General features: G+C 43.9%; 3 non-coding genes across 3 annotated transcripts; 1 reads left to right on the forward strand and 2 right to left on the reverse strand.

The window, feature by feature from the left end:
- Nucleotides 1-2,535: 2,535 nt before the first annotated feature.
- trnan-guu (transfer RNA asparagine (anticodon GUU)) lies at nucleotides 2,536-2,609 on the reverse strand. The gene has a single exon. It is a non-coding gene; the product is annotated as a tRNA-Asn (tRNA).
- A 6,125-nt stretch (nucleotides 2,610-8,734) lies between these two features.
- trnas-uga (transfer RNA serine (anticodon UGA)) lies at nucleotides 8,735-8,817 on the forward strand. Its single transcript has one exon. It is a non-coding gene; the product is annotated as a tRNA-Ser (tRNA).
- A 4,238-nt stretch (nucleotides 8,818-13,055) lies between these two features.
- Nucleotides 13,056-13,129, reverse strand: trnat-agu (transfer RNA threonine (anticodon AGU)). The gene has a single exon. It is a non-coding gene; the product is annotated as a tRNA-Thr (tRNA).
- Between the last annotated feature and the right edge of the window lie 490 nt (nucleotides 13,130-13,619).

Consider the following 13,619-nt stretch of genomic DNA (forward strand, 5'->3'; position numbering starts at 1 on the left):
TTTTAAATGAGTTGAGGTTTTCTGCCTCGACCACCCTTTCAAACAGTGAGTTCCAGACCCCTAACATCCTGTCCGCTTCTGTGTATCCTGTTACTTTTTCACTGCTTCCGGAAGTCTATGAACAACTCCCACCAAAGTCTTGCATTCTATTCTGTTACTAATTTCTACGCAAAGCCTTTCTACTGCGTGCTCACCTTTACTGATATGTCTTCTTTCTTATGCAGTAATAGTATCCCTCCTCAATATCGCTACTCCACCGCCTTTTCCAATGTCCCTATCCTTTCTAAACGGCTTATAACCTGAAATATTTACCTCCCAGTCATGCCCAGTTTGTAGTCAGGTCTCAATGATGAGCACGACGTCATGCACTATAAGCTGAATTAACGCTTCTAATTCACTTGTTTTATTTCTTATGCTACGTACATTAGTGTATAGAACATTTAATTGGGCATTGTAACTTGTCCTACCCTTATGCCCTGATGTTGTGTTTAACACACTCGGTAAATAAGGTTGGTGAGCTGCAGACACAAGTGGTAACATCGGATTATGTCATAGTGTCAGTAATGGAGACCTGGCTCAAACAAGTGGAGGAATGGCCACTTAAATATTCCTGGGTACAACGTATTCAGGAAAGGCAGGGAAAAAAGTGGGGGGAGGGGGTAGAGGGGAGCAGGCACTATTGATCAAAAATACTGTTACAGCGGTAGAAAGGGTCGCAATGCTTAAGGGTTCAAAGGCAGAATATTTTTGGTTAGAATTAAGGAACAATTGAGGAGCTATTACGCTGCTGGATGCATTCTACAGGCGACCAAATAGTGGGAAGGAGATAGAGGAGCAAATTGGCAGGTAAATTGCAGAAAGATGCAATAATTTTAGAGTCGTTATAACAGGGGACTTCATTTATCCGAATAGAGACTGGGATATAGCAGTGTAAAAGTCAAAGAGGGCGAGCAATTCCTGAAATGTGTACAAGAGAAATTTCTTAATCCGTATGTTTTCAGCCCAACGAGGAAGGAAGCAGTGTTGGATTTATTTAGGGGAAAGAAGTGGGGCAAGTGGAGCATGATTCAGTGGGGGAGCATTTGCAGTAGGTTTAGTGTAGTTATGGACAATGCAAGGAAAAATCAAGTATGAAAACACTCAACTGGGAAGAGCGAATTTCAGGGAGTTGAAAAGGGATCGGGTCCAGGTGAATTGGAATCAAAAATTGGCAGGTAAAACAGTAAATGAGCAATGGGAGGCTTTGAGTGAGGAGATATTTCGGGTACAGACTGGATACATTCTTACCAGGGGAAAGAAAGGGCATGGAAAACTAGAGCTCCCTGGATGACAACAGATTATTTGAGACAGCATTTTGTACATTCTGAATACCAATGTCCGGACAGGTGTGCCCGCGGTTATCAACCACAACCTCGTCACCTCCACGCTGACAGATAAAAAGCGGCCACATTCTGCTTCAGTGAGATGAAATCCGAGAGCGGTTTCAAGGTCAATTGCAATTGAAAGCGGAATGCATTCAGAGGACGTGAGATCATTGAGATACCTCCAAACACGCTGCCAGTTTGAACAGCAGCTCAAGATCAAAAGTCGGGGGGGAAAAAATGAGAGTTCATCCGGGATTTGAATCCTGGATTTCTCACACATTTCAAACAACAAACCCAAAGCGAGAATCATACCCCAAGACCAACGAGCCCGCTGGGAAAAAAAAAGCAACAAGCAGTAGTTTCTGAGTATCAGCGGCCACTTTCCACAAATCTCCCTTAAAGTACCGTAAATAAAAATGTGTCCGTACATTAGTGAAGAATCATAAAGCCAATTTCTTCACTGTTGGGTTTTGTTTTGGGCTCCTGACGCTGATAAAGATGATTGGGGACAGTTGATGAGTTAATGGTTGTCAGGGCGCAGATACCCCGGTGTTGCGGTGCAGATACTCGAGTGTGAGTGTGCAGATACTCCGGTGTAAAGGTGCAGATATTCCAGTGTGAGGGTGCAGATACTCCGGTGTGAGGGTGCAGATACTCTGCTGGAAAGGTGCAGATTCTCGGATTTGAAGGTGCAGATACTCCGGTGTAAGGGTGCAGATATTCCGGTGTGAGGGTGCAAATACTCGGATTTAAGGGTGCAGATACTCGGATGGAAGGATTTGTTGCCGCGACTGAAATGCGGCTTAGAACTGTTGTTATTATCCAAGGCAGCGCTGCAGGATCCTTTCATGATCTCTCACAAATCAACTGAAACCCATCCGAACGTGAATACAATTTTGCGTTTCCAAAATAAAAGGGACTGACATTCATTGTGGAAACAGTCTGGTGTCGCTCACTGCAGAAATATCCATGTCAGAGTGAAGCGGCTCTCCTGCTACTTTCGGACCTTGTGTGTCAAGAATAATTCAGATTTCCCCGAAGCCAATCACAGGTGAAATGGTGGAAGATCGGCCGTGCTCAGCTGGCCATCGAAACCGGGCATTTGTTTTGCAGCCAAAACAACCATCAGAAACCAGGAAATGCGAGACCATGAAGATAAAAGTTACCCTACCGTCCCTGGGTGGGCTCGAACCACCAACTTTTCGGTTAACAACCGAACGCGCTAACCGATTGCGCCACAGAGACAGCACACGTTTGTAATTGAACCGCTGATTCAACGAGCTAAAAATTCAGGTTGCAGAGATCAATATAACCTCTCTCTATTATCAGTTTACTTTTCCAAAATAAAGTGTGTGAAGTTTGCACGAGTGAAAATCTGTGCTCTATTATTCCTGAACATTAAACTCACCTTGCCATTAAACACCTGCATGTTGGGAGACTCAGTCCCCTCGTGGTCGAGAGGATTGATTGATCGAGCTGTGATTCGCCATTCTCTATTCCAGTAATATTCAGGTTTGCTGAAAATGAGATGAGATGAAATGAGCAGGTCCGACGAGCAGGTCTGTGACACGACTCGGTGTTTACAAAGATGTCTCTTGCACTTACAGTGAAGCGGACGGCAGTTTTCACTCTTAAACCAGTAACCATGATATTCAGAAAAAGTGTGGCCGAGACATCCTCGATTTCAGCGCGGTGACACTGGGTCAGAGTAAAGTTCAGTTCATGCGATTGCCGAGTGGCGAGAAGGTGGATTTGGAACTCCTGTGCGGCTGCGCTGCGAGTTGTCCAGATCTGCTTGGAGCGATATTCACTTCAATTCATCACTGACTGGGACAATTTGATTCCAAGATTATTTTTCTCTGCTGCTTGGTGAGATTTCAAAAGTTGGAAACGACCCATACCGACCCCAAACTCGTCACTTACACTCTGACAGATGCAACGCGGTCACACTCTTCACTTCAGTGAGATGAAAGCCGGGAGCGATTTCACGGTCGATTGCAATGGCGAACAAAACTCATTCCAAGAAAGTGCAGGTCATTGAGGTGCCTTTAAATTCCTAACTGTTTGCACTGAACTTCTTCCCAAAGCGTTTAAGATTCAGGTGGAGCGATTTGGGGATTATTTTCCATCTTTGCAAAAGTTTCAACCGCAGGTCAAAATCAAAGTCGAGGGCGGAATGAGACGCCTTCCTGAAATTTCAGAACCAGGGAAGCAGACTTTAGAGCAATGTTCTGTTTATTGACAAAAAGCAGATACAATATTCATCCCGGAACGATCCAGAATCTGATCAGCTCGAAAAGTAACGGTTACCCCGTGATTTGAACACGCAGCCTTCTGGTGACGCAATAAGTTATGAAGATTGAAGCAGGAAGTTGAAAAGTGGGAATTGATAAATTCAGTGAGTGGGCAAAACTGCGGCAAATATAGTTCAATGTGGGGGAGAGCGAGGTCATCCACTTTCAATCTAAGACAGATAAATCAGAATGTTTTCTAAAAGGTGAGAAACTGGGAACTGTGGAGGAGCAGAGAGATTTCGGGGTCCAAGGACAGAAAGCGCGACCAACTAGCGGAAAGGTACAGAAATTAATTAAAATGTCGAATGGACCGTCAGTACAGCCTGTCAACTCAGTTGCTTCGAGTGTGTTATAACGCCTTAATCACGGATTCGATTCTTATAATTTACTTTATTTATTTTGGCTTTTTATAACTTTTAAAATCGAAGCTTACAAAAAAATATATAAAGACAGATTCGAGGGGACAGTTTTTTGAATAACATCCATTCTCACTTTGCCCCTGGACCGGAGAAACACGTCTTTCTTTTTAATCAGGTTTTTTTTAGCAACTGACCCTGTGGTGCAATGGCGAGTGTGTTGGACTTCTCCTTGTTTTGTTTGATAAGCCATTCAAAGGCTGTGGATTCGAGTTGCAACGGCGTTGGATTTTAGTTCGGGAGCTGGGAAGTGAAATTTTGCACCAAAACCGCAACAGGATCATTAATGTCCGTCAAGGATGTGAAACTGCCCCCGACACTTCATCTTACACAAGTGGCTCCAGTCCCATCCGAATTTATGATTCTTAAACCACTCTGAGCTGGATTGGCGAAACTCTCTCAAGAAGGAGACTCATCATCTGCTCAGACCGAAAGTCAATCTGCTGGACTTCCGGCTCTGTCAGACTGCATGTTCCTTCAGACAGGTTTCCAACTGGACACATGCATCCTGCTGCCGAGCGAGCATTGGTGCTTCAGGGGTAGAATTCTTCCTTGCAGTAATTCTATTCCTGTAAAACTAGCTCCTGAAGTGTTGGATGGAAAGTATCTTGGCTGAGCGGCCTCCGGCCCTGGTTTAAAGCTCCAGTTAAATCCCACGATTTGTTGATGGATCAAAGTCATAGTTTGTGTCTCTAAAGCCGCAGCCTCCCTCCTGTAAACAAGTAACACTAAACATCTCATCTGCTCTTGCAACCGCGAAGTCCGGAGGAACCACATGGCAATTCAGATAATTAAATGAATTTTGGAACACATCAATTGTTCCTTCAACTCAGGTCGAAATGTTCAGAAGGAAAAGGATTGATTGATCTTGCTGAGATTCGAATTAAAAACCCCGGCATTTCCCGAGCCTGTGACTCAAATAAGGATTGATTGCGCCGCTGGAGCCCGGTCACTCTGATCACCTGTCCCACTCTGCTGGAAAGAATCTTAAGGTGAGATGTCCTTACCTGTGGAAACGTGTCCTGTCCCCGTGATGAAACTAATATCTGCACTTTCACTTTCAGCTTCTTTCACATCCTCTTCTCCATCGCACTGCAATCGGGTTTTCTGCGAACAGGTCAAAATGGATATTTGTAGAAATTCTGTCAGTGATAAAATTCGAATCGAGAAACGCCCCAGACATTGAAACCAGAGATTTAAACCACTAGCTCACACTTCCACAAAACAGGGCCTGTCTTTAAAGGTCCGTTTAATGATGAAATAAATTAAATTAATTGAAGCTAATTGACCGCATTTGCCTCGTGCTAGGGTTGTTCGCCTTGGAGCAGAGAAGGTTCAGAGGAGATTTGATAGAAGTGTTCAAAGTCATGAAGGGTTTAGATAAAGTAAACAAAGAGAAGCTGTTTTAAATGGCGGAATGGTCGGGAACCAGAGGACACAGATTTGAGGTGATTGCAAAAGAACCAAAGGCGATAGGAGGAAAAACTTAATGACGCAGCGAGTAGTTCTGATCTGGAATGCGCTGCTTGAAAGGATGGTGGAAGCAGATTCAATTGTGACTCAAAAAAGGAATTTGAAGGGGAAAAATACAGAGCACCGGGAAAGGGCTGCGGAATGGGACTAATTGGTTTGCTCTTATATAAAGCCGCCACGGGCTCGATGAGCCGAACAGCCTCCTTCTGTGCTGTAACCATTCTATGATTCGATGGACAGAAGCGGTCTGAATGAATGGGCGATCGGTTGTGGGTCGCAGGGATATTTTAACTGGTTGTCCGGTTGTGTTACTGACTGCTCCTTGTTCTCGGATTATGGTTTTCATTTTGGGCGTTTCACTGATTGATATGCGAGAGGTCCCCAGTTCAAATCCCAGAACCCTCCTGTTTCACTATTTCCAGTGAAGATTCAATCATTTCTTTCTCACATCTTTTCAGCGTTGCAGAAAGCAGGATTGATTTAATCCTCGAGCATGTTTGAGGTCCAATGGCCAAAATGCAGCCGGTTTGTCGACGCAACACACACGGAGAGAGTAAAATGCCTCACGGCGGTGTGCAGATTGAAACTTGAGGTGAATTTATCCCAATTCAGGCGATCTCAGAGGTGCAGAATAAAAATGCTCCTGAATTGGTCGGGAATACGAACCCTGTTCCCTCGCGTGGTGAGTGCAAATTCTACCAGTGAAAAGCAACGTTTGCATAGCATCGGGCTCTCTGTGTCCAGTTGGAAACCTGTGTGAAACAACATCTAATTTCACAAATCTCCTCTGAGTACCTTGCGCATTCTGATTTACAGCCATGCATTACCAGCACTCGCTGCTTGTGATGGCCGAGTGGTTAAGCCGTTACATCTAAAACTCGACAGGGTCTTTCGGTGAAACATTGGAATCCTGCTCACGGCGCCATTTTTTACAGTTTTGTTCAATGCTCAAATAAATAGGAACTGGAGATAACGGGCCTCATTTCCTTCTCTCAGAGAGATCCTTCACCGCGGCAGAGCCTTTTAATTGGGAGCCCAATGGTCTCTTGCAAAACTTCAAGGTGCTTGAAGGAAACTTCACAATAATCCACAACTGGAGTATTGTGTCCAATTCTGGGCACCGCACTTTAGGAAGGATGTGAAGGCCTGTGGGGTGGCGCAGAAAAGATTTACTGGAATGGTTTCAGGGATGAAGGACTTCAGTTACGTGTATAGACTGGAGAAGCTGGGCTTATTCTCCTCAGGGCAGGAAGGTTGAGAGGAGATTTGATAGAAGTGTTCAAAATCATGACGGGTTTGGATAAAGTAAATAAACAGAAACTGCTCCCGTTGGCGGAAGGGTCGAGAACCAGAGGACACAGATTTACGGTGGTTGACAAAAGAACCAAAGGCGATATGAGGAAAAACGTTTTAAATCAGCGAGTAGTTATAATCTGGAATGCATCGCCTGAAAGGTTGGTGGAAGCAGATTTAATCGTGACTCTCTAAAAGGAATTGGATAATTATTTGAAGGAAAAATATTTGCGGGTCGATGGGGAAAGAACGGGGGAATGGGACGAACTGGATTGCTCTTAAAGAGAGCAGGGGCAGGCTCAATGGGCCGAATGGCCTCCTTCTGTGCAGTAACGATTCTATGAATGGATCATTCCATCTTTCTCAATCTTCATTTCAAATTCTGCTAACTTGATATTCAGGCTTTTTTTTCCATACTTTTTTCTCCCGACCTCTCCCTGTCTCTGTCTCTCTGTGTTTTCCCCTGATGGACTTCTGAGGCTTCATTGAACGCACAAAGCTGATCGAACCTGCGACACCAGCAGAGAACGGTAAAGATCGAAAGACTGAGACGGTAGGAAAAGTAAAGGACCAACCCAGATGATGAATTCGTAGCCAATGTCCACATATTGATGTCTCTTCGTCCTCATAGTGAAATCATCAGTCCTTTTAGCCCAGTATGAAAACAAAGTCTTGCATTTACAAAGCGCTTTTCACGACATCCAGACGTCCCAAAGCGCTTTACAGCCAATGAAGTATTTTTGAAGTGTGGTCACTGTTCTACTTGTGGGAGAGTGGATAATCTGCGGATGCCAAGACAGACAACAATGCAGCTTTAGAGCAATTCATTCTGCAAAATCTCACTTGATATTACAACTCGCACATTCGAAACTAATGTGGTAAAGAGATGCTAATATTGTTGATATGAAATAGTAAATGTACGTCTTCACATTGCCGTACATCGGAATAGAAAAAGTGATAGGATGTAGAGAATGGTGGCCGATCGGCTGTGGGTGGCACAGAATTCTGCATTGGTTTCACCACTCTGTTATCAGTGGCTCGTTGGTCTTGGGGTATAATTCTCGCTTTGGGGATTTGCTGATTTTTATGTGAGAGATCCCGGACGAGCCCTGCGGTGTTACCATTTTTAGATCAAAATCACTAATTGGCTTCTCACGTCTTGTCAGCGGTGTAGTCGGCAGGATTGTCTTAATTCCAGTGCATGGAGGACAGAATGCAGAGGTTCTGTCGACGACAACACACATGGAGAAAGGAAAATGTCACAAGATGGTGTTCAGATTCAAGCTGAATGTAAATGTATCCCAATTCACGTGACCTCATGAATGGAGAATGAAAAATGCTCCTCCTGTGGGCGGTGATCGAACCCCGGTCTCCCGCACAGACAGCAAGAATTATATTACTGAAATAACAAAGTCCACTCAGCAGCCGGCGGCATGTGTTCAATTCGAAACCGATCGAAAAGAACATACAGTCTCAGGGTTCTCCTGTCATAACCTTCTTCATTCTCTTCTGCAACCGTGTTGGATTTGTCGCTTGCAGCTGCGAGTAGTTATAATCTGGACTTGCAATGTGAATTTCCAACCCAGCTTCGACGCAACACACGTGGAGAATGGAAAATGTCTCGAAATGGTGCGCAGATTGAAGCTGAGGGCGAATGTCGCACAATTCACGTGATCGTATGAATGGAGAATGAAAATAATCCTAAACGAACCGGAAATCGAACCCCGGTTTCTCACGTGATAAATGAGAATTCCATCACCGAAACAGCAAAGTCAGCACAGTAACAAGCTGTAAGTTTCCAGTTGAAAACCTGTCTGAGAGAACAAAGTGTCACAGATCTCGTGTGATAACCCTACGCATTCTGATTTATAGCTGTGCATCATTGATGTTTCCAGCTGCGATGGCCGAGTGGTTAAGGCGTTGGACTTGAAATCCAATGGGGTTTACCCTGCACAGGTTCGAATCCTGTTCGCAGCGCTACTTTTTAAAGTTTGTTCAGTGTTCAAATTAATATGAACTTGAACGAACGGACCTTGTTCGCTCTCTCAGAGAGGTGCTCCATCGCCAACGACGCTTTAAACTCGGAGCCCAATGATCTCTTGCAAAATTGCAAGACACGTGAAGGAATCTCTCCCAAGCTCCATTCTAAATTCTGCTCGTTCGCAGAACTTGACATTTATACAATTTGTTTCTTTGTTTTAATCTCTCCCTGTCTCTGTCTCTTGAATTTGCCTGTTTTCTCCTGATGGACTTCTCAGGCATCGTGAACAGCGAAGAATGATGGAACCTGCAACACCAGCAGAGAAGGGTAAAGATGGAAAGACTGAGACGGTAGGAAAAGAAAAGGTGCAACCCAGCTGATGAATTCGTAATTAATGTCCACACATTTATGTTTCTTCCCCTCACAATGAAAAAATCAGCAATTTGAGTACAGTACACTTATGGTAGAGTGTATAATATGCGGATGTTGACACCGACAATCGAACCATTGCCGTGGTGATGAAAGCGCCGAATCCTAAACACTAAACCCCAAGGAAACGCTGAAAATTCTTTGCTGCCAACAAGCAGAGCAACGCAGCCTTTCCTACTTGGTCCTTTGTAATTCAGGTCATTTTCCTGCCAGACAAACTGCTGGCACAAAATGGCATTGTCTGTTCGAAATAATATCGCGACAGAGGTGATGTTCAGGCAATGACATCACCAAGTGCAAGTAGGCATGTACATGAAATGGAAAGTGAGGTAAAATACTCCCACAAGCTGCTGATGGACATGTTTCCATTTCCAAAATTCACGCACTGAATGCAGCTCCTGGGAAAGCTGCAAGGTCACGCAGGTCCGTCATGAATCGTTTGAAGCAACTGGCAGTTTAAAGTGGCATCTCCTGCTGCTTCTGTGGGGAGTGAGAGAGAGGCACTGTCGGTATTTGCGTGCAGTTTGATTTTGCACAGAACTGCACAGAGAAACAGCAAATATACCGGGGCTGTGAGATGTTCTATATTATTGATATTTAGCCACATGAATATCCGCGGTCAGAAGCTGAAAAGAAGGAGAGATAAGAGGCCTGAGAATAAACACAGAGCTGAATGAATTTTGAAAGAGCGAAAGAAAAACTAATGTCATCAGTTCCACTTTGTCTGGTGCGCAATCTTGGGAGCTCCCCAATGGCCTGGCGGTGAGAATTCGGTGCTCTCACTGCCGCGAGGTTCGATTCCCAGTTAGGGAATTAACTTTAAAAAGAGTTATGAACTTATTAAATTAATTACATGAAGCTAATTGAATCCTGTTCGCAGTTGAATCCCTGTTTTAATCACCATGAAGCAATCGATAACTTTCTATTTCAGACTGATGGCGATGTTGACGTGGTTCCCGAGAGACAGTCAAAACTTTAATAAGATTTTTATGCTTTGAATGTGATGATTTTTTTTCATTTTATAGACTGCATCTTAAGAGTGGGATTAAAAACGCAGTGGAGTCGTTGTTAAATTTAACATTAACTGGCAATTGTCGCTGTTTATCACAGGAGCGCCCGAACTGGTTCTCCGATCAAGATGAAAGTAACGCAAAGAGGAACATCTGATACAACACGAAAGGCATCGGGCTGTGACAAAAATCCCCACCGTTTTGCTTTTCCAAAATTAAGGGTGTGAAATTTATTCTCTGAACATAGGAACAGTCTGGTCTCACTCACTACAGAAATCTCCATGTCACAGCGAACCAGCTCTCCTGCAGCTAGTGCGGCCTCCCTTCGGGCCTTTCGGGGGGTTGCCTGTCAAGGAGAATTGTAATCACCGTGAAGCCAATGTTCCATTCCTTTATATGATTCATGTGCCTGATTTCCGACCGCAGGGTAAATGGTAGAATATCAGCCCTGCTCAGCTGGCAATGATTCCGGTACATTTTCTTGATTCCAAAACATGCGTTGAAACCCTGGAACTTTGAGGCGATGAATCCTGAGGAAAAATAAAATAAGGGCTCGAACAATCAAACTTTCACTCTAACGGATAACACCGCCGAGAACAGGTGAAGAGGTCACCTGCTAAACCAATAATTCACTGGGCTAAACTTTGAGTTTGCAGCGACCAATATAACAACTGTCTGCAGTCAGTGAAAAATGAATGATTAAAGCTTGTAGGAGTGAAAATCCAACCAGCCAGTCTTCACTGTTAAACCAGCAACTATGAAGTAAAACATGCCGGAGAAATACTCGATTTCAGTGCGGCGACACTGGGCCAGAGTAAAGTTCATTCAATATAATTGCCGAGTGGCTGGAGGGTGGATTTGGAACTCCTGACCGATTGCACCACGCATTTTCCAGATCTGCTTGGATCACCAATCCCTTCAGTTCATCACTGAGAGGGACAATTCGATTCTCGGTTTCTTTTCCCTGACGAATGATGAATTTTACAAATTGGAAGCGATCAATATCAAAGCTAACACGTCACAGACATGATCACAGATACAAAGCGGCCACACTCTGCTTCAGTGAGATGAAAGTCAAGACCGATTTCACGGTCGAATGTAATGGCTAACAAAATTCATTCAACGGAAGTTCAGGTCGTTGAGGTGCCTTTAAAGTCCTGATTGTTTCTATTAAACTTCTTCCCAAAGCGTTTGAGATTCACGTGGGACGATTTGGGGACGTTATTTATTTTTATGCAAAAGTTTCAACTGCAGTTCATGATCAAAATTCGTGGGACCACAGCTGTTCACAAATTGTCGGCGCTGGGACCACTGTTGTTCACAATTTATCGGTTCTGGTACCACTGTTGTTTACAATTTATCGGTTCTGGGACCACTGTTGTTCACAATTTATCGGTTCTGGGACCACTGTTGTTTACAATTGATCAGTGGTGGGACCAGTGTTGTTCACAATTTATCAGTGGTGGGACCACTGTTGTTCAAAATTTACATTCATGATTTGGACACGGGAATCGGAAGTACAATTCCAAAATTAGGGATGACACCCAGTTGCGAGCTGTAGTTAATACAAAGGAAAAATGAGAACAATAAGGACGACATTAACAACTTTGCAGAATGGGCGTGTCAATGGCAAATTAATAACAATATTTGTTGTGCACTCCTTTGCCTTTTTGCCCCCCCCCCACAACTCACTCACACTTCTTCAGATTGAATTGTATTTGCCACTTTTCTATCCACCTGTCCGCTCTATCTATATCTTCCTGCAGTCGACAGCTTTCCTCCTCACTATCAACCACAGGACCAATTTTTGTATCATCTGCACATTTCTTAATCATGCCCCCTGCATTTAATTCTAAATCGATGATCTTTACCATGAAAAGCAGGGACCTATTACGAAGCCGCATGGAACCCCACTCGAAACAGCCTTCCAGTCACAAAAGCACCCGTCGATCACAACCGCTTGCTTCCTGCCACTCAGCCAATTTTGGATTTAACTTGCCAATGTCCCTTGGATGCAATGGGCATTTACATTTTTGACCAATCTGCCATGCAGGACTTTGTCAAAAGCCTCGCGAAAACCCATGTAGACTACATCAATCGCGATACCCTCATCGATCCTCCTTGATATCTCCTCAAGTAATTCAATTCAAACGACCTTCCCTTAACAAATCCACGCTGACTGTCCTTGATTAATCCGTGCCTTTCGAAATGACGATTAATACTTTCCCTCAGAATTGTGCTAAATAATTTACCCACCATCGAGTTTAGGCTGACTGGCCTGTATTTACTCGATCTATCCCTTTCTCCCTTTTTGAACAATGGTACAACGTTAGCAATCCTCCAATCCTCCAGCACGACAACTTTTGCCAGGGTGGATTGGTAAATGATGGTCAGAGCCTCCGCTATTTCCTTCCTTGCTTCTGTTAACATCCTGGGATATATTTCATCCGGGTCTGGAGATTCAGGTGGAGCGATTTGAAGACTTATTTTTCCTATTTGCAAACGTTTGTACCGCAGGTCAAGATCACAAGTCGAGGTCCAAATTTGGACGAGTTCCGACTTTGAACCTCAAATCGTGAATTATGCCTCGACCCCAACGAGCCCAGAAACAAGAACGTGTCCTTAAATTAACGTGTGACAGACACATTCCATCAGAGGTCTGTCTGTGGAATGAAAGGGCATTTTTGAACAGTCATCTTGCTATCCGTTTCCTCCTGAAACCTGAACAAAGACAAATACCACATTGTTATTTTGCCGCTTAATTCCACAAATTAGGTAAAATAATAAGCTGCACAAGGCACTGCTGGGAGTTGAACCCAGGATTTCCTATTTACTAAACAGTTGCTTTAACCAATTAAGCCACAGCGCCAATTGATGATGCAACAGCCCCACCTCCTCTCACTAATATCTATCAGCGACACTTCACTATTGGTGGTTCAGGCCGTTTTCTCTCTGTCCATTTCGCTTGTCCGTTTCCCTGTGCATCCCGATACTGACTGGATTTCTCGCTGTGTTTGTCTTTGTGCATCCATCAGTGCGTTGATACATGGATGATTATGTGTGATTGTATTTGTTACGTTAAATAAATTAGGGCTTCAGACAATTCTCGCTCTGACATTGGAGAACTATTGAGCCGAACTTTACAGCGAAGTGTTGTTTATTGTGGTGCTGAAACTAAAAAATCCCAAGAGAAGCAAAAAGGGAAAAGGAGAAAATCTTGTGAGGGAAAATGAGGACAACTCTCAAGGTTTTTACAAGTATATTAAGAGAAAGAAGGGAGGCTTAGTGTAATGTGGGCCGCTTGAAGACAGATGGAGGTGATATTGTAATTGAAAATCAGGAAATGGCAGAGTTGCTAA

This window comes from Heptranchias perlo, chromosome 20 (genome assembly GCF_035084215.1).
Source record: "Heptranchias perlo isolate sHepPer1 chromosome 20, sHepPer1.hap1, whole genome shotgun sequence".
Taxonomy (NCBI): domain Eukaryota; kingdom Metazoa; phylum Chordata; class Chondrichthyes; order Hexanchiformes; family Hexanchidae; genus Heptranchias; species Heptranchias perlo.